This window comes from Dermacentor albipictus, chromosome 1 (genome assembly GCF_038994185.2).
Source record: "Dermacentor albipictus isolate Rhodes 1998 colony chromosome 1, USDA_Dalb.pri_finalv2, whole genome shotgun sequence".
Classification (NCBI taxonomy): domain Eukaryota; kingdom Metazoa; phylum Arthropoda; class Arachnida; order Ixodida; family Ixodidae; genus Dermacentor; species Dermacentor albipictus.
Genome location: NC_091821.1, coordinates 55,982,894 through 56,007,355, shown reverse-complemented (window position 1 = coordinate 56,007,355; position 24,462 = coordinate 55,982,894). Strand labels below are relative to the sequence as shown.

Below are 24,462 nucleotides of genomic sequence, written 5' to 3'. Positions count from 1 at the left end.
CGAAAAACCTCAACCGGTCATGTAGGCCGTAATTAATATGATTGGGAGCAGCGAGCATAGTGCGAACTATGAGTCGGTTTGTTTGAGGTCACCGTTGTAAAAAAACTTATTGAATGCGTTAGCTGTGTCAGAAGGGTTAGTGAGACGCCGGCCAGCATCATTAAGTTCATTTGCTACAGGTCGTTGTTTAGGCATGTTCAAAAATTATTTCATTCGTTCCCAATTTTTGCAATTATTGCTCCCATTTTTAGTAATCCGATATTGGGAATAATCTTGTTTGGTGATTTTTAAAACTAGATAATATTTGAGAGTATTTTTTGAAGCGATTCTTCAAACGCATAATAAATGGTCGCAATTTAACTTTTTTATGTATGTTTTCCTTTCTGCGAATACACCGTAGTAAGTTATTCGTGATCCATGGGTTTCTTGGGACCGAGTACCGTTTGTAAATAACTGAAAATTACGGGCATGAGCTAATTGTTTCCGTTATCTTAGCACAAAAATTGTTAAAAGCTGCCTCAACATTCGGTTCATGAAAAAAAAAGGTTCCAGTCAATGTGTGAAATTCTCTGTTGAAACAACTTGACGTCGAAGAAATTCCTTTTAGAAGTTTTTATCTTGCATTGGTTGGGACAAGAAAATGGGACAATGCTCCGTGATATAAAAGCTAACAACGCCAGCAATCTGAAGCGAAATGACGTTTGTTAGAACATGATCAATGAGAGTACCAGGGCTATGTGTGTAAGCGATTGTAACAATGATTCCATTCCATGACCGACAAAGCAGTTTGCGTATTCTCCGCAACAACTGTAGGTGACATTTGTAATGTCTATGTTTATGTCACCAACGATAATTAATTTTTTTGTTTTCAGGATTCAGATGGGTTAGAATGCTATCGATTTATGCGCAGAAACTCATGTATGATGACGACGTGGAACAATAAATGGATGCAATGATAGTGTTTTTGTTAGACGGAAAAGGAGCGCGGTCAAACTAAACCCACACGGATTCGACTTTATAAAGTAATGTCAAGGTAATGTAATGTCAGAGCGCCGTTTGTAGGGAAGCTGTTTTGAGATGAAAATGGCAGAACTACCGTGGCGGTCACTGTTTCCGTGGTTGTATTCCGCATCATAACTCTGTACTGTGACTAGGTTATTATTCGGCCTTGTAATTGAAAGGCTATAGGGCCTTGTAATTCACTGTGCATTGTCTGCTTCACGTCTGCTTGATGCTGGAATTGACGCAAACAACCAAACTGAACAGCTCTAAATACTCCCCACCGTTTTCAGTACACCTGATAGGCCCTTGAGCCAACCATAAAAAAGAATTTTTTTCATCGTATTCAGAAGTTCCAAAAGCAGTATCGAATTATTTATGCGGTCAACATGCGTGTTCCTATTTTATGAGGAACCAAAAATAAATAAATAAGTAAATAAATAAATAAACCGCAGATGGCTTCATAAGATTGTTGTGAGCCGGATTATGAGGACGAAGGGGTAGCATAGCAATGTACTCCCCACAAATAGTGCAATGACAAACAGGTATTAAAGCAAACAGAGCATGCGAGAGGGCCTAAAGATACCATAATAATATATTATTATGTGAGCCGATAGCGTGAACCTCAATGAGGAGTTGTGCAAAAATGACCGCTGATATCGCTGCTGTTTCCGACCCTTATCATAAATATCTGCATGGAATGGGGCACCTTAAAACAAAAACTGGAGAAGAGGAGGCTGAGTAGTGTAGATTTACAATATATGAGCGAGACGATGAGGTGTGCCAGCGCGCCCTGTTTCCAGCACGATTAGCGCTTTTGCGTGCTGTAGGAAAGCTCGCTTGCGCAGTCTTCATCAATGACTGGTTCAGGTACGTAGTCCTGGCCCTTGTTTCCTGCAACATTGTTATAGAAGAGATACTTTAAGACCAAACAAAACAAATACAAAACCAGAAACGCGTGCGCACGACCTCCGATTGGTACACACCTTTCACTACAGCAAAAAAAAAAAGCAGCGAATGCCTTGTGCATTGACCGCCTGCTTCATTCTCAAACAGAACAGTTGCGGAATACGTTCTCTAGTTTGCGATTCTCGCGACGCAGCGTCAGGTACCGTCGCAGAGTATCTACCGAAACAGCACGAGTGCAGGCAGAAAATTGAATAAATTGTGAATCTTGCGTACTTAAATTTACCTTCGGAATCTGTGGAGGGCTTTTTTTTGGCCAACCTTCTTGCTCTTGCTTGCTTGATTCCACTCTTGCTTCGTGGAATCGTAGCCGGAACTTTTGCGACAGCGTTTTTCTTCAGCTGCTTTCGTAAGGGCTTCAACTCGTCTTTAAGGCAAATTTTCATAATCAGCTCGCCACAAATGTAAAATGAAATCGTTGAGAACAGCGCAACAGTCTATTACACTCACCAAGGTGGCCCCGAAAGAGGTCGTCTTTGTTGAAACGCTCGCTACATACGACCCTTTCTTCGCTCACTTGTTTTCCGATGCGGAGCTTAATCTCCCACAACTTCCTCCGTTTCTTTCTCTTTTGGAAAGTGGTGCAGGCTTACTTTTCCCAATATTGCCCGATTTGTGCATTGTGGCACACTGCATGTGCGGTTGCTCTTCGCTCATCAACTGTTTTTTTTTTTCATATCGAAGAGTACCAAGACGTCAACACAGCTGCAGAAACTGCGTGAGCGGGATCTCCATCACCCCCTCTCGGCTCCCGCAAAAATTCGCGTGGCGGCGCTAGCGTATCTGGAAAGCGTAACCTGAAAGAAAACTGTGCAAAAGCACAGTTCGCAATAGGGGATCAGAAAATTTGGTTGCGGGAGTTCATCATGTCTTTTTTCTTTTGTTATTGTTTAACCTAGATAGGACATTAGACAGTATAATAGCAAGAACTTCGTGGCGCAAACCACTGCCCTGTACCAAAGGGGACGCTCATAACATCCATCCATCCATCCATACATTCATCCAGCGCGAATAGCATACAAGTAGCGGTGCCGACGAGCGCACCAGTCCGACGGGGTGGCTGATGGGGACTCTTTTTCCTAATAATGGGACGGCTGTGCCTTGAACTTTTTGGGGGACTCATCGTCGGCAGGAACGAGACAGGACCTGTGCTGAGGTCCACCGCGTCGCTTTCCTCTTTCGTTGTGGAAGAAGTTCAAGCTGCATACCATCGGACTCCACCGCAAAGTGTGCAGCAGTTTTGTGGAATCCTGAAGGCTGTCAGTGGATTCGTCGTGGTGCTCTGTGCCCTCGGACTCCTCAGTTCTACCCATGCAAAGGGTTCGGCAGTTTCGTGGAACTTTGCAGGTTGTCACAAGTGAAACCACTTCAGAAGAATGAGGGAGGAAGGGGGAGCTCCCATTGCCTCTATTAGGCGCTCTCTGTGGCATAACAGAACCCCCGTCGCCAGACAATGCATCCAGAAATTGAGCTGTCGGGCGCAGCTCGGGTGATTGGATGTGCTAGTTGAGCGACGTCGTTGATTGATTGGAGGGATAGGCGTTGCCACTTTTTCTGCCGGCGGTCTTCCCTGCTAGTCGGCCCTGAGAAGATACATTGGAACGACCGAGAACCAACAACGCCAAACCACTCCGGCCAAAGCAAGCACCCTCCGAATGCGCTTCAAACCGCCAGATCAAAAGCAAAACAGATCAATTTCTGAAATTTGGCTATGCTAAACGAAACAAAAAAAATTTTCTGAACACGAGACATATCTGAGAGAAAGTTCGAGCTATGGACCTTTCCTTAATTCTCAACGCGTAACAGAGTTAATCAGATCTGCATAGCCTCGTAAGCGATTCTCGACTGTAATGCAGGCAGGCTGGTAGAGACCAAGTTTTCCAAAGATGGCTTAATTTTCCCTGAAACAATGACTCATAGGCTCAGCGCTGCTAATCTTTTCGCTTGGGCACCACTTCGTAAAAGTATGGAATGACATCCGACATGTGTAACCGCCAACCGAAATAATCCTCCGCTTTCTTCCGTTTAAATGCACTCGGCAAAACGAGTACTACATTTATAAAGCCAAGAAGCGGTTCTACAAAGCTAAGAAATAAATACCCAAACTCATGCGAGCGACATAAAAAAAAGGTGCATCTAAATTGTACACTGACACAACTAAAGCATACGATACATAAATAAAGCCACAATCAAAATTGAGTATCTAGGCTTTTCCTGGCCTACATATGCGTAAATACAACACGCTTTTTTTCACTCAGTCATTCAGCAATCAGGTTTTAGTAGAAATTGAACAACAAACAAACAACATTTACTTGTGCAGTAGCATATATAAGAACTTTAGGCGGTGAATTTTAGCTCGACTTTGAAGTGAGGGCAAACCTGCATGGCGTAGCAATTCTGTCGGGGAATGAAGGCGTCCATAGCGGTTAAAGATAAATCTAATCGCTTTGCGCTGCACGTTTTCAAGCATGCTGATACCGCTACTTGCGAAGGGGAACAAGATTACATGGCGTATTCCAGAATCGGTCGCCATGTGGGGTGTACGCTAAAAGCTTAGTGTCACGGTCAGCGTGCCGCAGTGTCCGCTTAAGGAAAAGCAATTTTTTCATTGCTTTCGCGGTTTTAGCGTCCGTGTGAACTGCCCAACTGTGATCAGAAGTTATTATTACGCCAGGATATTTGTACTGGCTCACATTTCAGAGCGTGACGTTATTAAAACCACAAGGAAATGCTTAGCTTGTTTTCTTTTTTGTTATTGACATTGCCACTGTTTTGTCTGAATTTATCACCATTTGCCAGTTAGAGCACCAACTTACTACTTCATTCAGGGGAATGTTCAGCTCCATTCGGTCACTGTAGCTTTTGACCTCTTTATACAGTACGCAGTCGTCTACGAATAGCCTAATATTTGCGTTAATATGGACTGCCAAGTCATTTATAAACAACAAAAATAATATCAGTGCCAAGACCGATCCCTGGGGCACACCGGATGTGACATTTAATGTGTCATAAACGTGCTAATTGCATTGCACAAGTTCTTGACGACCGGACAACTCGCTTGATATACGTCGAGTCATTGGCCCATCCCCATGTTTGCGGACCCAGCTGGAAAACTAGCTTTTCATAGGAAGCCCGATCAAACGCCTTTGAGAAATCCATAAAAATTATGTCCGTTTGGGAGTGTTCGTTAATGCCTTGGGCCAAGTCGTGCATTATCTAGACGTGTTGCGTTACGGTCGAGAGGCCTCTGCGAAATCTGTGCTGGTTGCGGTGTAGCAGATCATTGTCTTCGACAAACTTTGCGATGAATTTGAGGACAATATGCGCGAGTACTTTACATCTGGCACACGTCAAGGAAATGAGCTTGTAGTTTGATGGGATCGTCTTGTTACCGGATTTATGCACCGGGATTATTTTTGCGACTTTCCATTCAGAAGGAATCTGTGAATCCTGGATAGCTATTGTGAATATTAAGCGTAGATACTTACTAACTGGTTCTGCATACCGTTTGAGAAAAGCGTCCGGTATACCGTCTGGGCCACAGCTCTTTTTTTTTCGTTAAGGTTTAATAGCAGATACAGTATACCACTGTCGGTTATTTCTGAGGTTTCTAGTAATTTATGTTTCGTAGATGGGATAATTGGGGAATGTTGCACTAGTCCGTTATCGATTGTAAAAAAGACTGGAAGTAGCTATTGAATTGATCCGCCTTATCTTTTGTTTCTATTGAAGGAGAAGCCTTTCTATCACTATGTTTACCATTTACGTAACGCCAAAATATTGCTGATGACCTCTTCATGAATTTGGATAGAGTGGCACCATAGTAGTGCTTTTTGGAAACGCGTATCTTGCTTTTCAATGTTTTAGATAACGTGGAAATCTGAATGGTAAAATTAGCGGCTAAACCAGACCTCCTAGCTTTCCTGAGCCTACTGATTTTACGTTTAACATGAATTATTTCACGGGCGATCTATACTTTCTTTTTAGTTTGCGCTCTAGTCAGACAAAATTTCCAATACAATGCATGACGTGTGCTTTGAATTGCAACCATATATGATCTATCGATTAGTTTTTATCCGAGCAATGATCTGAAATGCCCATGAATTCGTGAGTGAGATATGTGATTACTGCATCGTTGTCCGCTCTGTGGAATGCTAGAACATGTTTTACAGGGCCGTGGTGTCGTTCAAGACCAGGTAGAGGCAGTGTGCATCGGACTAATTTATGATCGGATATGCCGTCTAAGATTACGGTGCTTATCTGGTCGTTCAGGAAATGGGCATTAACAAGAACAACGCCTAGAATAGAAGTGTATTTGCCCTGGATACGTGTGGGTACGCGTACCAGTTGCTTGAGGTTAAAGTTCAACAACATATTCATTATGACGCCATTCGCAGCACCTCGCACCATTCCGTTTCAGGCAGGTTAAGATCATCAGCCATGATAATTTTGTCATTCGTCATGTGATCATGCATATAATCCAGAAGTTCTAGATAGCTTGTCTCAGCGTTAGGCGGTCTGTAGATACCTCCTACAAATATGCAGCCTTTCTGCAGCTGTAGTTTGCACCACACCGTCTCAATTTCTGGCTTATTTGGAAAAACGGTGCATAGTAGTTCTTCCTTAAAGAAAAGTGCGACACCCCCGCTTCTAGTGCCCCTATCTCTGCACACAATCACATTTCCCGGCGGCAAGACTTCGTGGTCCAAGATATCCGAGTGAAGCCATGTTTCTGTGACAGCAGTAATGTCAGGTTTAATTTCTAAAACAAGAGGTTCGAATTCGTCTATTTTATTTGCAAGACTTCGCGCGTTCACATTAAACAGGGTTACTTCTGTCGACTTCGAGTTACTCTATTTTGTAAGGCGTCTTTTTCTTAGTTTTTTGGACTGCAACTAAATCTTCGTGGTCACTATCCCAAGCAAAAAGTTGACGATTTATAGGCGCTTTATCGTAGACTAGCGACACACATTCCTGCCTATCCCGGTATTCTTTCGTTCGATCCCACAGCTTCTTTCTTATTTCTCGAATACTACGAGAAAATCTTCACTGATAGATAAACCTAGGTACTTAAGTGTCGTGCAGGGCTTGAGGATTGAAACTTTGTCTCGGCAGTCGAATAGTTTCAGGATTATGGGTCTTGGGCTAGAAGTATCAGTATGCTTCTTTTTACCTAGGCGTTGGATTCTTTCGATTCCCTTGGTTTTTATCTGAAGTATACTATCTAAAATCTTCTTTTCGACCAATTCAAGAAGCATGTCTGTTGATTCCTTTTGTTGTTCTTCAACACCGTATATGACAAGGTTGGACTGACAGCCCCGGTTTTCCAGATCCTCGACCTTCTTTTCCATAGCCATTAGGTTCTTTTTCTAAGTTAGATATTCTTTTATGAGCCTCTGAGGTCTGTTTTTCAATGCCAGCTATCTTTTAAAGTTTCTTGACAATTGCATTAAGTCTAGTGTTTGTTATAGATTTTTCTTTCTTAATTTCTTATATATCCCCTGCGATTAGCTTTAACTGTTCTGCTATGCCATCTAGTGTAGGGACTGGGTTCAACTCAACATCTCCACCCAGAAGTCACAACATGCGCAAGAAAACAAACACTTTGCAAAAGGGTTCGCGAAGCGACCGTAGGCACGACAGCAGAATTACGCAGACATCGTTACTGCGAAATGACTTGTCATAGCGTCTGCTCACCTGTAGAAAAAGAAGGAACGGATTTGAAGGCTGCATTTTTGCGATGCTGCCGTGCCCACTGCTATCTGTGCCGTATACGTACTGCTTTATAAGGTCGCTGCATGCTGTCGTCATCGGTCATCCCAACCGCATCTGTCGATGCAACACAGCGCCATCATGGAAGGGCCGGTAGCTTTCGTCGACTGAGGATGGGTGTAGCAGCAGATCCCTGTCGCCGATAGAAGCAGCTTGAGACAATGGTTGTAGCTCGTAGCACGCCGGTGTAGGGCCCATGGGGAACAGCAGGAAGCCTATCTGTAGAATAAATAGGAACGGAGCATATATTGAGCATATATAACACTTCGTATAATCAGACAATAAAGCTTCAGTTTGCAGTAAGCGCTTGTCCTCGTTCCTTCCTGTGTCCCCTGTCCCGCTTCGCGCTGTACCACACAGTCTAAAATGGAAAACCTATTAGCCCAAACCATCACCTTTCTAATAATGGGGTCCTGAAGTTGGAATTTCTCCATCGCGATCTCGTTACACGTGCTGTTGGCTCACTAAATTTACCTTACTTCAAAATGAATTCACTGTTTACAGAAGCTAAATTCTTAATTCGTAGTCTAGTAGAACAGAAAACACTCTTCTAACATTCGCCTGTGCTGGAGAGGTCTGGGGACATGAAAATATGCAAATACCATGAACTGTGGGTATCGCTGTAAGTGAAGCTTTCCGTGCTGGATGCTTTGATTGACGATAATTAGTGGGGATGTTTATGGTTAAGCTTCATTTCTTCCAGTTTAGTCTAACACGAGAGTGGTGAGTTGATGTTAAACGTTTCATTGCTGGCGCCAGTGCTGTTTGTATGCTTAATATAACGAACACAAAGGGAGAGGTGTTTGCTTGAGGCGTTGTTCTGCACCATTTCCGTAACCTCTGAGAGGATTGAGCATAGTCATTGCCTCACATCGCACATTGCATTGTGGCAGAAGTATTAAACTTGAATTGGATTATGGGGCTCTACGTGCCAAAACCACATGCAAAAAAGAGATGAGGCGTGGAGACAGGACACAAGAGTAGAGAAGTGGACAACATGAACGCCGACTATCAACTGAAGGGAGCACTGAGGCGAAAAAAGAAAGAAGACACACAACTCATATGCACAAGCTCAGGAATGCCACGTGTCAGTCGGGTACATGTGCATGTCTACGTGAGAGATAAGTGTTAAGGCACTTAATCTCTTCCTTATGTAAAGTAATCGAAGGCTGACTCACGCACGGATTTCCACCATTACAGATATGCCATGCCTCTACCATAAGACACGTATCTTCATTCTTATGCCTGTACAATATCGCGCATTCATCTAACTCTGGCGTGCAGTTACAATCTTGGCAATGTAGGGAAAGATTAGAAGGCGATCCACGGGTAACGGCCTTTTATGTTCCATTAGCCTCTGATTGATACACCGTCCCGTTTGCCCTACGTAGAACTGGCCACAGCTTAAGTGAATTTTATAAACCACACCCATACGACAGTCAGTAAAACTGTTGTTCTTATTGTGCTTCACTGGACAAATATGTGCTCTTTTTTTGCCTTTTACCTGCTCCTATTCCTCTGTACGGCAGCGCATAGCTTACCTAGCTTATTGGGAGCAGTGAAAGCAGCATTAACATCATATCTACTAGCAACTTTTTTAAGCCTGTGCGACGCTGAATGAATGTACGGAATAGCCACTACACTCCTTTTGCTATTACTGCTTTTTGTAACCACGTCCGTCCCCCTCAAAACCCACTTCTTTAGGCGTTCAGCCACGGTGGCCACTGCTACACTAGGATAACCTGCTTCTAACAGGCGCTGGACCTGCGCATTAAAGTGGCGATCATTTTGTGCATGCAACATCTGGTGAGAAAAGACTTAAGGCACGACATGGCAATTCCGTTTTTTTACTACATTGGAATGCTTGGATTGAAAGTTTAGCAATGGCTTCAAAGATCTTAGGGAGTACTGCCAACAAACGTGATTTTGTTCGAAGACCAAGGAAAAGCCAAGAAACTGAATTACGCGTCGCTGAGGAAATTCCTTGGTAAATTTTAATCCTCCTCCATAAAGTTTAAATTGCTCACTTACTGAGGTAGCAGCGGAATCGAATTCTTGCATATTGCAGAAAATCAGGTAATCATCAATGGAACGAAATATCTTGATAACTCTATCACCTAAGGCTTTCTCTAAGCAGCTGTCAACCTTACTCGAGTAAATATTGCTAAGAATAGGGGCAACCTTTGAGCCAATACAAATGCCTGATTTCTTTAGAAAAACGCCATCTCTCCAGCGTCGATTTCAAGTACATTGAAAGAATTTCTAGAAAAGCTCCCGCGGAAACACCGCATCTGTCAATAAAAGCCGACTCTTGCACTTGTTCTTTATTGCACTCATTTATGGAATTTAGCAACCCGTCATGCGGCAAGGAATAATACAGGTCTTCGATATCCATACTAAAAGCTGTACAATCACCAGGATTTTCCTCTCTGAAATACTGAACTAGTGCCCGAGAATTACGCAAGCAAGAGGGGTCTGAAAAAACTAGTGAAGCTAAGCAGTTCTGTAGGTAACTAGCCACACAGACCTGCCACGTCCCTTTCTCTGACACTATAGCACGAAAAGGAATTCCTTGCTTATGGGTCTTCGCCGAGAAAAACAGTTCTAACGTGAGGGATTTTGCTTTCTTGACATTAGATACAATTCTATCAAGATTATGTCTTAAAAGGAGGTCAACCGCACGTTGCTTAACTGTCGAAGGCTTGAGTTTTACTGGCTGTAAATTCTTTTCTATTGCTGAAATCGCTTTTTCTGAAAACGTGTCATCTGGCATAATTACGAAATAACCTTCCTTGTCAGATATGACTGGTCTAAGTTTAAGCTCCACAAGGTAATTAACTAACGGTCGGACAGGGTGAGACGTCTTAAAATGAGAATTTGATCGTTTTAACGCTAGCAATGCAAGCTGAAATACCTCCCGACTAGCTCAGGTCGCAGAGCGACCACACCGGCACGGCGTTGATTGCAGGCTTGATTACCGGGCCAGCAAGCATGTTTTCTTATTAAAGCTATACTTCTGAGAAATCTGCATTGTATTCCTTCTAGCTTCCCGGCGCTGTTGGGTAGATGACAATGTTTTCTTTCAGAGACAACTCAAAGCGAAAATATAACGAAGTGAACGTCTTCCAATCTCTCCTTGCTTGCAGAGATGATTGATTATCTTTGTGTGGTCATCGTTTGATTAGATATTCAACTCATCCCTTCTCCCGTTTGTTCTGATGATATTTTTTATATCGACCCAAAGCATCGGATAGGCCACCATGTAAAGCAGCGCCGGCGTTGATCGATAAACGGCTCCGCGCATACAGGCTGTTTTATATGCAAGATATTAAAGCTGACCTGCACTCAAGGCCTAAATTTGAGGAACGTTCAGACAGAAAAATCGCATGCAAATTATGACAAGCTCGAAGCATTTCTGAACGGTTCGCTGTTAGAAAGGTTCCAGTTTATGTCAGCCAATAGCTATAGCTGCAACGCTGACGTTCACGGAAGTGCCGACAAGGAGCGGCCTTGACACATGACTGGAAACAGTGGACACAATACAGGCAATCCTGACGTAAAGTCTAAATTTAATGTAAATTTTCGTTGCTACTAATGTGTACTGCGTAATGTTGGATTTTTGAACATCGGCGCGTAGCCGTAAATTGCATGACTGACTTGAAGGAGGTGCCTTCCGAAAACTTCGTCGACTGCACCATGATTACAACGAAGGCGCCAACTAAAACAACGGATGAAGGAAGGCGACACGGGACAACCACGTAGGCGCTCGCCCAACTCGCCCACCAGCACGTGCTCAGTGACCGCACCAGTTAGCCCTGTTACTTATGAGGAGTTCTTTAAACAAGGTTACCTATATCCTTGTCATCGTTTAGTGTTCTTGTTTGTTTATATTTAGCAATAATTTTGGGATACTGGTCCAATCTTCCCATTTTGTCGGAGTAAAAAAAGAAAATAAAAATATTAAACGAACTGCCTCTTAGATTCTTGACCGCACCGCTCTCTAACTGCGCATGAATATTTATGGTATCTTCGGCTCGTAGCCCCAAGACTCTGACTCGGAGCAGTCAGATCTAGAGCCGTTCTTCGTTCGAACCAGAGGCAGGACACTTCAGGCGAGCACAGCTAGAAGGACGGAAACAGATCCACGAGTAACTTCCCCGATTTTGCGATGGAAGTGCCGATGTCCCCGCAGAGCACAGACCCGAGAAAAATGGCGACATCACTTTCGTCGCTCAACAAATTGAAATGGCGGGCGTCACGTGATCGGACCTCGGTGAGATCTGGGAGCCGCTCCGACATCTCTCGTTGGAGCGGCTGAGAGCGCTCTCGACCGGATCCGATCGCTCAGATGAAACCAGCCGAATACGTTTCGATCTCCCCGTTTCAACCAGACGACTTCTGAATCGCGTGTCGAAGCACTCTAGACCATTCGATAACGACCAGCCGAAGGTGGCATAGGATTTAATTAAGGGAGTTTAACAGAGCACCAATACAGAGGCCAACACACCACCGGCAGGCAGCAAGACGATGGTGAATGATACGACACCAAAAGGTAGAGCATAAGCGCTCTTAGTATTCATCATGGCGAAGGATGCCTGAACAAGCTTTTTTTTTTCTTCGCTCTATAGCCACCTAGAGATAGACAACCCAAGTTTTGATTTTTCACTCTCGTTTATTGTTAATATTCACAAGGCGCACAGATGGGTTTCAGCTGAAAACTCCGTGTGTTGACCACTTTCCAGCTGTCACAGATAAATATGTCGGTATATATAGAAGCGGCACTCTTATAGTCGCTCGGCCTCATTCCATGTGTGGTCTCGCGCAGTTCGTTAGCGACGCACGCAGATGCAGGTCAGCTTGAACCTGCCGCCGCAATAACCAGCCCGGCGCCGAATGCTGCGGCAGTGGCGGTGGCATGCGCGCTGGTTGAACGGACAGCCAAATCCCCATCGTCCTGCATAGTTATTAGAGAAACGGTCACAAGGGAATTCATTTTCACGAAAGGCAAAGGCAGGAGTAGCAGTTTTGCAAGGCACTTGAGCACTGGGGCCGAATTTCCGTTTGACTGCGTTGAACACGCATTTACCGCGTCGTACTGAGAGAAGTTTCAGTGTACTCGTCAGCCCACTGCCACATTCGGCTGCAATTTTTTTTACTTTTTTTTGCTGATGTAGGTTAATTTTGATATCTTATGCATTTTTGATTTCCTTTCTCATATTTGCGAACATCAAATCTTTCGCGAAGCAGTGTCGAAATTTTAGCGAATTTCTTCTAGATCAACGAGAGAGAACGCTGACGGAAATGTCACGGAGTTAAATATCGGATGTTTGACATTCGCTGCATGAAGATGCCTATTGCCGTTCACTGCATCTTGTCGCCTTGGAGACAGCTCCTCATAAGTAAAGATGCACGTGATATATGTTTGAAAATATCGCGTTTACGGCAGTTGAGGTGGCACAACCATTCCAGCTGTTCGTGGCGTGAGCACGCGAACGAGACATATAAGCTTCACAGAAAATGAAATTTCAAGTTGTATGAGCGTGAGAGGTAGAGACACGGGACAAGAAGCAACAAGTAAAATGATATGAGATAGCTATAACAAACAGGAAAAGGGGAAATAGAAATGTCTCCCAAGTGCTGATGGAGGTAACTGACATGTAGGCGTGGGAATCTGTCAGCACTGACTGTACGTGACGCGCTTGTAATATACACGAAGAGAACGAACCGGCGTTTTCATTAGTTAGTATAGACAGCTAAATTTAATGTGATAGCATTGCCAGAGATAGCTGTATGGCTGTCTGCATTGCTATTTTAGTTCCTGACGAAAGGTATCTAGCAAATTTCTCGAGTGGCACTCGCTTTACAAATTGCTAAGCGTCGACAATCATTTCGTTAGAATCAGTCGGGCAGAATAATGAAAATGACCGCTTGGGTTTGTCCCCATATTTGCTTTAATTAATTTCCGAGCTTTTACGTACCAATGATACGCAGCGTAGAGGGGGACTCCGTATTAATCTTGACCACCTGGGGTCTGTTACTGCGCACCTCAATTTAAGCGGACGATAGCTTTTTGCATTCTGCCACATCGGTATGCGGCCGCCGCGCCCAGTATTGAGCCTGCCACGGCGATCTCAGCAGTGCCATACTCTATAGCCACTCGGCTACCACGGCGAGTCCCTTTAATTGCTTTCTTGGTGCATAAACTATACTTACGAACTCTCAAGTGGGCGACTTCACTTTTGTCTTCATTGAGAGAAGCGGTGGCGAGAATGGCTGCAAGAAAAGGATGGCGTCAATTAATGTTTTATTAAGCAAAATAAAAGCGATAATCAGCTTCCATAGCAATAGTTATAGGCTATAAGGCACAATTATCAAGCAGGAGCCGTATTTTTCATGGTTTTGTTAATTTTTTCCCCTCCAATTCCAATCACGTCTTATCCTTGGTCCAACCGAGTCGTGCGAGTCAATGCTGGCAAGCAAGAAGAATAACAAATAAAAAGAGCCGTTACCCCAAAATATGACCACTAGCACCAATTTCACAAGCCTTTCGCGATACCGCTTTCTTGGCCCATTGTTTGAGACTGTACAGTAACAAATAAGCCTTCATTAGCACTTTTAAATATTTGTAGCATAATCCAAGGAGGCAGTGGTGGTATTTAGCAAGTTTTCATACCGGGGCGCGTATTCACAAACGCGCCATTTAGTAGCTACCACATGGCACTAACGTGAAGCGTAAGTGCCGTTCGCTATTGGACATCACTACGACGATGGCCTCGTTTAACACTTTGGTGGCTGTCATGAGTGGGGGGCGGACGAAAATTGGGCACTGGGGAAACGTCTCTTACGGAAGAGATTTGTGAATACAGGACAAGAGACTATGATCCGTATTCACAAAGTAGTTCTTACGCTAGAATTGTTGGGAAGAGAAAATTCCGGTCAATCCTGACACTGGATATATTATTACTGAAGGCGACCCACCAACGGCTAAGCGAACTTACGAAAAAAAAAAGATGTCTGAATTCTGCCCCGTATTCACAAAATAGATCTTGCTCTAAAACAGTCCCTAAGAGTAGGTACCAGCCAATTGTGCTATTGGACACTGCAGTATCGACGCCATCTATCAAATAGTAAGTAGCACTTACGGAAAGCTTTGCGAATGCGGCACCTGGGCCTAGCTGTAATCACAAAAGCGTTCTAACGCAACCACTGTCCGTATAAGACCGGACGACGGCCATTCGTTACACTGAACATATTATTAGCGAAGGAGGCCGGCCAATAACAGACAGGGCTACGAGCCAAATGCTTTTTAAAGTTGGCCCCTGATGCCGTATTCAAAAAACTTCTTTAACGTAAGTGCCGTCCGTTGTCGACAATCTCCGCGGAGATCTCCTTACTGTCGCGGCGATGGCTTTCTAAGTGGCAGGCATGTGGGCTTTCACTAGCGCTGCACAATGAGATAGCGGTTTCACGAATGAGAAAAGTTGAGAATTTGGGACCAAATGGTCCACATGGTCCGGGGGCCGAATTCAAAAAGCTTTTTTTCTTAAGTGCCCTTTGCCATCGGCAGGCCACCTGTACTAATGAACACGGTTGGCGCAATTTGCGGATGGCCACGGGGGATGACTCAGTCGCTGGCTCGCGTTCTGATTGGTCCGCAGCGAGAGATTCCGTCGGCTGCGGCGGCAGGAATCGGTCCGGAACCAATCAGCGTGGCGAGAGCCTTGCCGGCGCAATTCGTCACCGCCGAATTCGATTCCATACCGCTCGATTCCATTCCGCGCTTCGTAGAAGCCCCAGAATGCTGACGGCGTCGATACCGGTTAAAAGAATACAGATAAAATAATAATGATAACACAAGCGTTGCCGCTGTGGTATTTCTTTTACATTACGAACGTTTTTAGCTGGGCTAGTCGGTTCATGCTTTACGGGCATTCAGCACACGCTTATTTTGACCACATGGAAGGAATACACCGCATTACTGTTCTCAATTTTATTTGTTTTCTTTTGTTTGTTTGTTTTTCTTGTGTGTGTTTATTTGCACTGTATCGACGTTGCCTGCAGTATGAATCGCATTGACTGGATGACAGTGTTAAAAAGCCCAGTCATGCACTCAACCTTGTTGGTTAGTGGAAGCAACAAGTGCTATCGGGCGTCCCCTTCTATCGTGATAAAAATGTTTTTTTTTCAGTTAATACATTCTAATAGCAGGATACATGACGATGCTCGCAGAGATGCACTCTTTGTCAAACCCTACGCTTTCTCTTCACCCCCTCCAGTCCCCGCAAAACATCTTCCACTTCACTCTGAACTTATCACAAATATACATTGCAACCCGCAACAAGCTTGCTTAGAGTAAACACCACGCCTGCACGACGGTGCCGGAGTCGGTACTTTCAAGTTCAGTGAATTTATCCCCGACTCGCATGGCTCCTATGGTAATTTAATAATTTAATTATGGGGTTTTGCGTGCCAAAACCACTTTCTGATTATGAGGCACGCCGTAGTGGAGGACTCCGGAAATTTTGACCACCTGAGGTTTTTTAACGTGCACCTAAATCTAAGTACACGGGTGTTTTCGCATTTCGCCCCCATGCAAATGCGGCCACCGTGGCCGGGATTTGATCCCGCGACCTCGTGCTCAGCAGCCTAACACCGTAGCCACTGAGCAACCACGGCGGGTGCTCCTATGGTAGAAATCAGAGCTACGAAAGCTATTAAAGAAGAAGTAATGTGCTATAATCTGAGGCGTAGAAAACGCTTTCTGTTTTTTGTTCTAAAACTAAAATGCCTTAAGTCTCTTATTAATTTCTTTCCGACGGAAGCTGTGGATTAAAATTCTTGCTCTTACCAGACACCAGCGTGAAGATTAGAGCGATCGCAAGCACCTTCATATCACCTCGTCGGGAAATGGGGCTACCTGCAAAAATAGTTTAAGAAATTAAATAAATAATAAATAATTAACTATACCAAAGAATAAAAAATAAACGAATAAATAAGTAAACGTTATTATGAGGCAGATGAGTATAATGCGTGGGCATGTAATAATGAGGTTACACCAGTTTTTAAACAACGTAAAAAAATAAAGACTACCAGGTCTAGACGAGCTTGAAACCATGACAGTCTACATCAAGTTATGCGACGCAGCAGCGAAACGCTTAGCGCTATATACAAGTTTTTTCTTTATCTTCGAAAAATAGAAATCATGGTAACGTTATGTTTGCCATTCTAGTGTTCGGATCGGCATCCTCTAGATATGGGACAATTCCCGCAATTACACGTTTAATTAGCGAAGTTACGGTAATTACCTTTCTAATTATCAACAATAGGTGGCTACAGCAAATGAGTACTTCGGAGCCCGTCCTCTACACCAGCTATCCCAATGGTTAAATTTCGAATAGCAGTGTTCATGTGGAAGCTACGTGAACAATTGTTTCCCCTTGGAAGTCTCCTTGAAACCTAAATTAGCTGGAGAAAGAGCGCCTGTGTCGTCGATGCCGCCGCTTCCCCCCCCCCCCCCCTCGCTTCATCACGTCCCCAAGGTCACCGCCGTTCCGGCACCGCGAGCAACTTGCGTTATCTCCTTGCTGTCTGCGGCGTTGACCTAGCGCTTGAATGCTGGCGCGCCACCAAATTTACTTCGTCATTCCTTTGGGTGCCACGTGTCCTCTTCCACCGACGAAATGCTGACGTGTGGTAAAAATTCACTTTCCCCGAGAAAGCTGTCTCAAACGCGCGCGTGCGAGTTGTGTAAATAAAAACGCGTAAACTAAAACAGATGGGAACATAGGCCATACACTGCCTAGGAGAGTGAAGTCCGGGGATAGTTATGGAACAGAATAGTCTGCATGCACAGTACATTTCCAGCTAATCAGTAATGAGATGGCAGTCACTGCATAACAACGGTGTGCGGCATTCCCCAGACGTTGGTGTGCAGGCCGCTGATGTCGTTGATAAGGTGGTCATTGGCACGCAGCGACTTTAGGGATAACAGGGCAGTACGTGGATCCGTAAAATTGACCCAGGAGTTCACCGGTGGTTTTCCAAAGTAATTGAGAGCTCCAAGATGCTACCAATTCTACAAACGCAGGAGTTGAACGCGCTCGTGTACGATACGTTGCCGAAGTCCCTGAACATCCTCTTGTCGGGGCATATCTTTTAGAAATTATCAACCTGCTAGCACCTCACTATCAGAGCTCTTCTGCACCTTTTCTGCCTCCTTAAACTTTCTGTCTGGTCTATCAGTAAGACTGCAAAGGATGAAAAACAAAACAGGAACCCTCATGTCAGCATTAAAATATTTTACGCGGCAACATATATGTCATGCTGCTACGAGCGTTGACATCGCACTCACATCGACGGCTCTGTGACAACTGATTAATCTGCCATAGCTGCATTAATTTATTCAAGAGGTGCCACTACTTCCGAGACGCTGAGCCACGCGACTTAAAGCAGGGCCAAGGAATGCGCATGCGTCGTAAGAAAAGATTAGGCACTATGGGAACAGGAAATTCATCCTGAGCGTATGTTTAACATTATTTGGCAAGAAGAGGAAAAAGAAATTACCACTCTGGAGCAAGGGTCGACTACGCTCGACCTGTAACTTCATTACTTTTTGACCATTGACTGTTCCACCTGCTCTGCACCCGCCGTGGTTGCTCAGTGGCTATGGTGTTAGGCTGCTGAGCACGAGGTCGCGGGATCGAATCCCGGCCACGGCGGCCGCATTTCGATGGGGGCGAAATGCGAAAACACCCGTGTACGTAGATTTAGGTGCACGTTAAAGAACCCCAGGTGGTCAAAATTTTCGGAGTCCCCCACTACGGCGTGCCTCATAATCAGAAAGTGGTTTTGGCACGTAAAACCCCAAATATTATTATTTATTACCTGCTCTGCGTTCATGCGAATGGACGAATGTAATTATGTGCACAGCGCAGGCATATTAGACCCGGTGTTCAGACTTAGATGTATACGTCAAGGAACACCAGTGTCCTTCTGGAAATTCATTGCAGTTGCAATTTCACTTGCTATAACTCATACATTGCGATTTGTGCCATAATTTAATTAAGATGGTAAGTAGAGAGTTTGCAGTAGTTATTTGTATATGTGCTTCGATTTGTCGAGCAAGTAATGTAGGTCTCTCTGAATACTCGAGCTCAAGAACTAGAATTGTGTTATGCGCAATTGGCGATTTTAAAAGTTACATAAAGCTTAAAGTGATCACGCCATATATTGCGGAAAACGCAATATACATCGCAGTGCACCACAATATGTATCGCATTGGCACTTTGCTCAGCACTCACAAAACCGCGGCATCTATCCTGACACAAGAGAGTTTTAGCATAGGGGCCCTAAACGTTTGGGACCCCAAAGAAGTAGCGTCGAAGCCAGTGCGCACGCGTGAGATGGGAACTGCGGTTGGGTTTGGCGTCGGGCACGTTATTTCACTGATTTAGCGGGAGCCACAAAAGTTGTGCCAAAAGATTTGCATAAACCAACATGGCGGCACCTACCGGAGCGACGGCTCTATAACCTAGCGCCAAACTGGGTTCGATTCGTGGCAACGCATGAAGTTCGCAAGCTAGGGGAAGCGACTGCGGTTATCGCTTTCTCTCAACTAGCGTGTGTTATGAAGACTGATTCATTTGACGTCGCTGATTCCGAATTTGATTGTGGATTTTATGGCTCGTAGGCTTAACGCGTCTTAGCTTGGCTGGTGAAGGCACGTAAAGTTGAAGGTCAACTAATCGTTTGCTGCATGCTTACAGAATAGCCTCCAAATTGTAACTAAACGCGAAAACACAAAAGTCGAAATTACTATTCTGATCATAAAATCGTATATTTCATTTAATTATATCCAATAGCTTTTCTTTGACGCCGTAGTGGCGCTGTCAGAGCAAGACGCTATCCGCGAACACAAAGCCCTATTCTAAATCTCTTCACTCCTGTGTGCCCCAACGCTAATAGCCGCAAAGCTCTTTGGCACCCCAAACTATTGAGGCCCCTATTCTAAGACACTACATAAACCACCGGCATCGACTCCGTGAATCATGTAACCGTACCATGACCAGTGCGACGCTAGTATAAGAGCTGGCCCTCGCAGATGCAGGTCGCAAGCTTCCAGTATAGCAGCACGAGAAAAGAAAAAGGAATTTAAAGTATCCATACAAATGTAATTTTCTTCATCCATGTAACTTTTTAGGACTTGGCAGAGCGTGCACTCGAACAACCTAGCAACCTTGAACAGTCAAAATATTTTGTTTGGTACCTAGACTGGGTTTACTCTTTATTCGGGACAGACTCAAGAGGGCTGGGTTATCGTGCGCGTCTCTACATGTCCCAACAGCCCAATAGTTGAAGCAAACAGGCGCCCCACAATTGAGTGTGTCGTCGCGCGCGCATTATGGCGTGCCGTCAATACGGGGTTCCGTAGCCAGGGTGTATAAGGGACTTCGATTCGCGGGTACGCTTCCTGCGTGGCAATTTCTCGGGTCTTCTGATGGTGGCGGACCCGTTTAGCATGTGGCGCAATCGTTGCGAAGCTGTGGCAGGTGACTGTCGCCATCGTGCAATATGGCCAACATTGGAGCAGCTGAGGCGAGACATGCTCGCCTTCCTTTCGGATGAGCTCTTCTTAAAGGCACTACGCGAGTTTCTTCGTCACTGACCGTGCACTTATGTTTTGGGTCCAGAAAGGACGAGTTCATCTGCCCTTTCACCCAGAGTGGGCATAAACGCCGCTCCCCAACATTATTCCAGTATTCTTTTCACTGTCGGTTGCTCTGTGCTTTAATGTAATTGCTGCTCGTACCTCTACAGTGCCTGTTTACTATTTTGTGCATACGTATTATCTGTACAAAAAGTCATGCATCTACGTTCATTATCGTTGTTTTCGTCACACATTGTAAATACACTTTTTGTAAACAGACATTCAAACAGTGGTGTCTTCTCCTTCTCTCCTTCATCATGCAGTTTGCATTAAAGATTATGAATGACAAAAACTTACGAAAGTGGATATTGACCAAAAGTTGAAAACGCTACTTACTGTCTTGAGCCAACACCTCGAATATAGGTCGGTTGAATGTTGGTGTTCGCGGGCCTTTATATATACGAGCGGTCGCATCTCGGAGCAGCAAGGAAGCGAAATAGGATACGTCTCAGCAGATGGATTTCTCCTCTGGACGCCGCTGCAATGCAGGAGAATGTTTCGTACAGTAAGTGCAAGAAACACGCGTAAGAAGCACCGTGTTTGTTCACTACTCGTTGAGTGACAGATACCGTAATCTGCAATGCGTATGTTGGTCAACCCTCGGAGAATGCAGCGATAACGGGAAAAAAGAAAAAGAAAGAAAAGTTAGAAGAGGCTGTCTGGATGTTTCGCCTTTTCTGTCTGTCGGGCATGACAGAGTGAAGGGCGCTCAGACAGTCATCGTTCCGGAGTGCTTATCGGGCGAGGATGTCAAGCTTTGGCAGAAAAAAAAAACCCTAAGAAATACGGCCCAGGCGAGGATGTCAAACTTTGCCAGACAAAAAAAAGAAAGAAACCGTCAAAGATACAGCCCTGAATGCGTGCAGCACGACGCTTACCAGCATTACGGCCAGGTGTCAAGTCTTTTTCTTCGGAATTTCTATTGAAATTTCTGCTATGACTAAGCCCTAAACGTGTCCTTGTAACAAGTCAGGTTGCAGTGTATGCCATCACCAGCGACGTCATCACGTGGCACATGGAAGCATAGAGTTTCATACAATAATTACTAGAACGAACTCTGGCACTAGTGCCTACGGGAGCTGCAATGGGGGCGGTTCAGTTATCATGGGAATTATGGGAAGTACAGGGATTTGCTAAACTTCGTCCTTCTGGCTTCAAACGGCTTCGTGACTTCGTAAACTAGTGATATTGAACCATGTGCTGAGTAAGAAATAATTAAGTAAACATCATGAAAATTGTTCGATGGCAGTATTCGAGTACAGGGCCTCTATAGCACAAAAAGCCCGACATTGAAACCATTACGCCACTAACGTATGCGTGGACAGGTGACATAAAACGCCCTATATGAATTTATCGTGGGCAAGCCAGTGCCTTGAGACGCTTGGCGCGTTTCGATGTGGTCACTTCGACAAGCTGAATAACTGCACATGGTAGCGATTGTGCGTGTTCGCAGTATCTTCTGCACTTGGAAAAAACTATATAATGCTCTGAAATTTACGACAACGATGCCATTTGAAGCGCAATAAGCAAAACCACAAGAATGTCTGAATCCACAAGCACGAAGACCAGACAAATCCATGTACTTCCCATGACTCCCATCGCGCTTCAACGATTGCAGCGCCAGAGGTCCCTCTATTTATTATAGGAAACTGTATGTATGGAAGCAAGTCGATGAGGATGAGCAAGCCTTCTTTAGGGTAATATGCGTGCGCGGAATGTGTACAAGCTGGGGCGTGGGATCTAAAGGCATGGAATCTAATTTGACATGCATCGTACTTTCCCGTTCTGAGAAATTAGGTTCTCAGCGAAAACCGCCAGAACGTTTCAGCCGGTAAAAACGAACAATACCGTAAAGCCTGTTTCACATGATGCGATTTTCGTCGCACCGGAAGTGCGATTTCCGTCGTTTGCGATGAAAATCGCAGTCGCAGTGCCGACCCCCCGATTTTCGGCTGCGACCAACCAGTTGGTTGCACAGTCGCATCGTCGCACCGATCGCTGCGATCTTCCGTCTAAAGCCTGTTTCACATGATGCGATTTTCGTCGCACCGGAAGTGCGATTTCCGTCGTTTGCGATGAAAATCGCAGTCGCAGTGCCGACCCCCCGATTTTCGGCTGCGACCAACCGGTTGGTCGCACAGTCGCACCGTCGCACCGATCGCTGCGATTTTCCGTCGAAATTGCGCGGAGAGCGGTCAACGGAGCTATTTCGCCGGTTTGTTTTGGAAAATGGCGTCTCGAACGACAAGTGCAATGCGCGGAGACGTGGATCGTCGAATTCGGTACGTACGCGAAGGGAGAATAAAAAACTTGTACCGCAGATTGCATTCTCCGATTGCTATGCGTTTGTTGACACGCTACACAGCAAATGAAGTGCATTTTCACATTTGCTTCGTACGCCTTTGCGAGTTGTCAGTGCTAGGATGTGTTCGATCCCTAGCAGACGACGAGGTCGTCACAATTTTCTTTTGTTGAGTAGCATGCAAAAATCGCGCTTACGGAGCCGCTTGAAATATTCCAACCTCGGCAAGCGCAAATGACAAGACAGCAAAGTACCCGAAGTTTCAACGTTGCGCTGAACGCGGTATCGTTCAGTTGCATTTTCTTGTCGGTTTTCAAGCATGAATTTCCCGATGCATCTTGAAAGCTTATCTTGCCTCTTATTAAATTTGACAGAGCAAAAGTGTAGGCTATCGTAATGAATTTGCTACGATAGCATTAAATCCATGGCTTGAATAAAATATTACATGCACGTTAAGTGGCACCTCTTCTCTGGAGAATTTTTTTTTCTTGCACAGAAACCAATAAACATTGACTATGTTGCGGACTTTGTATCCTTACTGTATCTGTATGAACACTTGCTCTGCAAGGTAATTAACTGTGCAGCTAGTATATTAAGTAAATTGCTTTCTATAGTGGCACAGTGACAACGTACCCTCCTGCACAATTATGTAGAACTCGTGCAACAATGCGAAAAGCAGGTAAACGGCCTGTTCTTGTGGGGATAAAACAGTATAAAACGACATGCTGAAGAAAAGTAAATCAGAACTGTGCAGTGAAGTCAGCCAGTACAAGCACTTCTTGCACGTTCACAGCTGATCAAGTGTGCAGAAACATTCATGTGCCTTACATGTTTCTACTAAGTTTCTAATAAGTTTGTGATCACATATATTAGTGTGTAAGCCCATATAACGATATCCGCTGCGATTACTATCTTTATAAGTAATGAAATACCATGCCACTTGCAAGAACATATATCACCCGAGGATTTTAGAACAAATTTCTGCATTTCAACTATACATAATATGTGGTTTATTCAATAAAAGACCACAACCTGGGCTTTTTTGCAATGACAAACTTATTCCAAACTTTACTTACATGCAGGCAAGAAAAAAAATTATAGACAGAAATATTGTTCTTCAATTTGTTCACCTGCCACTGTGGCTATAGCATTCTGCTGCTAACACAAGGCGAGGGGTTGATTTGCCAGCCATGGAAGTCGCATTTCGATGGGATTCATAGGTGAGAAAAAAGCTCTTGCACTTAGATTTAGTTCATCACCTTTTATTGAACCCTTACACTTCAAAATACTGTTGCATAGGGGGGCATGCTTATGGGAAATCTAACACCAATAGAAAGCAAAGGGCAGAATTGTAAAACAACTATCTCGTGATGATTCGAGTGTGTAAATATTCATTGCATCAATATGTATTGTTCAACAGCGCTGCACAAATAAGCATGATCAGGTATAGCAAGTACTCTGTCAGGAAGCTGGTTCTACAGACGTATAATTGTCAAGGCATGAATGCTCCTACTACGTCGCACACATAGCACAAAGAAAACCTTTGTCAAGAGTTGTCCCTTCTGGCAGATATGAGTGGGCCATAAGCAGGAGAAACTTTATTACAGGACATTGTGTAATACCGCTTATGAAAGAATGAAGTGAGTGAATATGCTTTTAACAGCAGTACCTCATGCTGCTCTAATAAGAGGAACGATGAGCAAAAGCATTTCTGGTA

At 44.4% G+C, this 24,462-nt stretch overlaps 1 long non-coding RNA gene across 1 annotated transcript; it reads right to left on the bottom strand.

Annotated features, from left to right (window-relative positions):
* On the bottom strand, positions 1 to 20,789 carry LOC135899290 (uncharacterized). Its single transcript, XR_011511625.1, has 5 exons — positions 20,780 to 20,789; positions 16,586 to 16,654; positions 13,951 to 14,010; positions 7,745 to 7,956; positions 1 to 1,893 (listed from the first exon to the last, which is right to left on the bottom strand). It is a non-coding gene; the product is annotated as an uncharacterized lncRNA (long non-coding RNA).
* Positions 20,790 to 24,462: the final 3,673 nt, after the last annotated feature.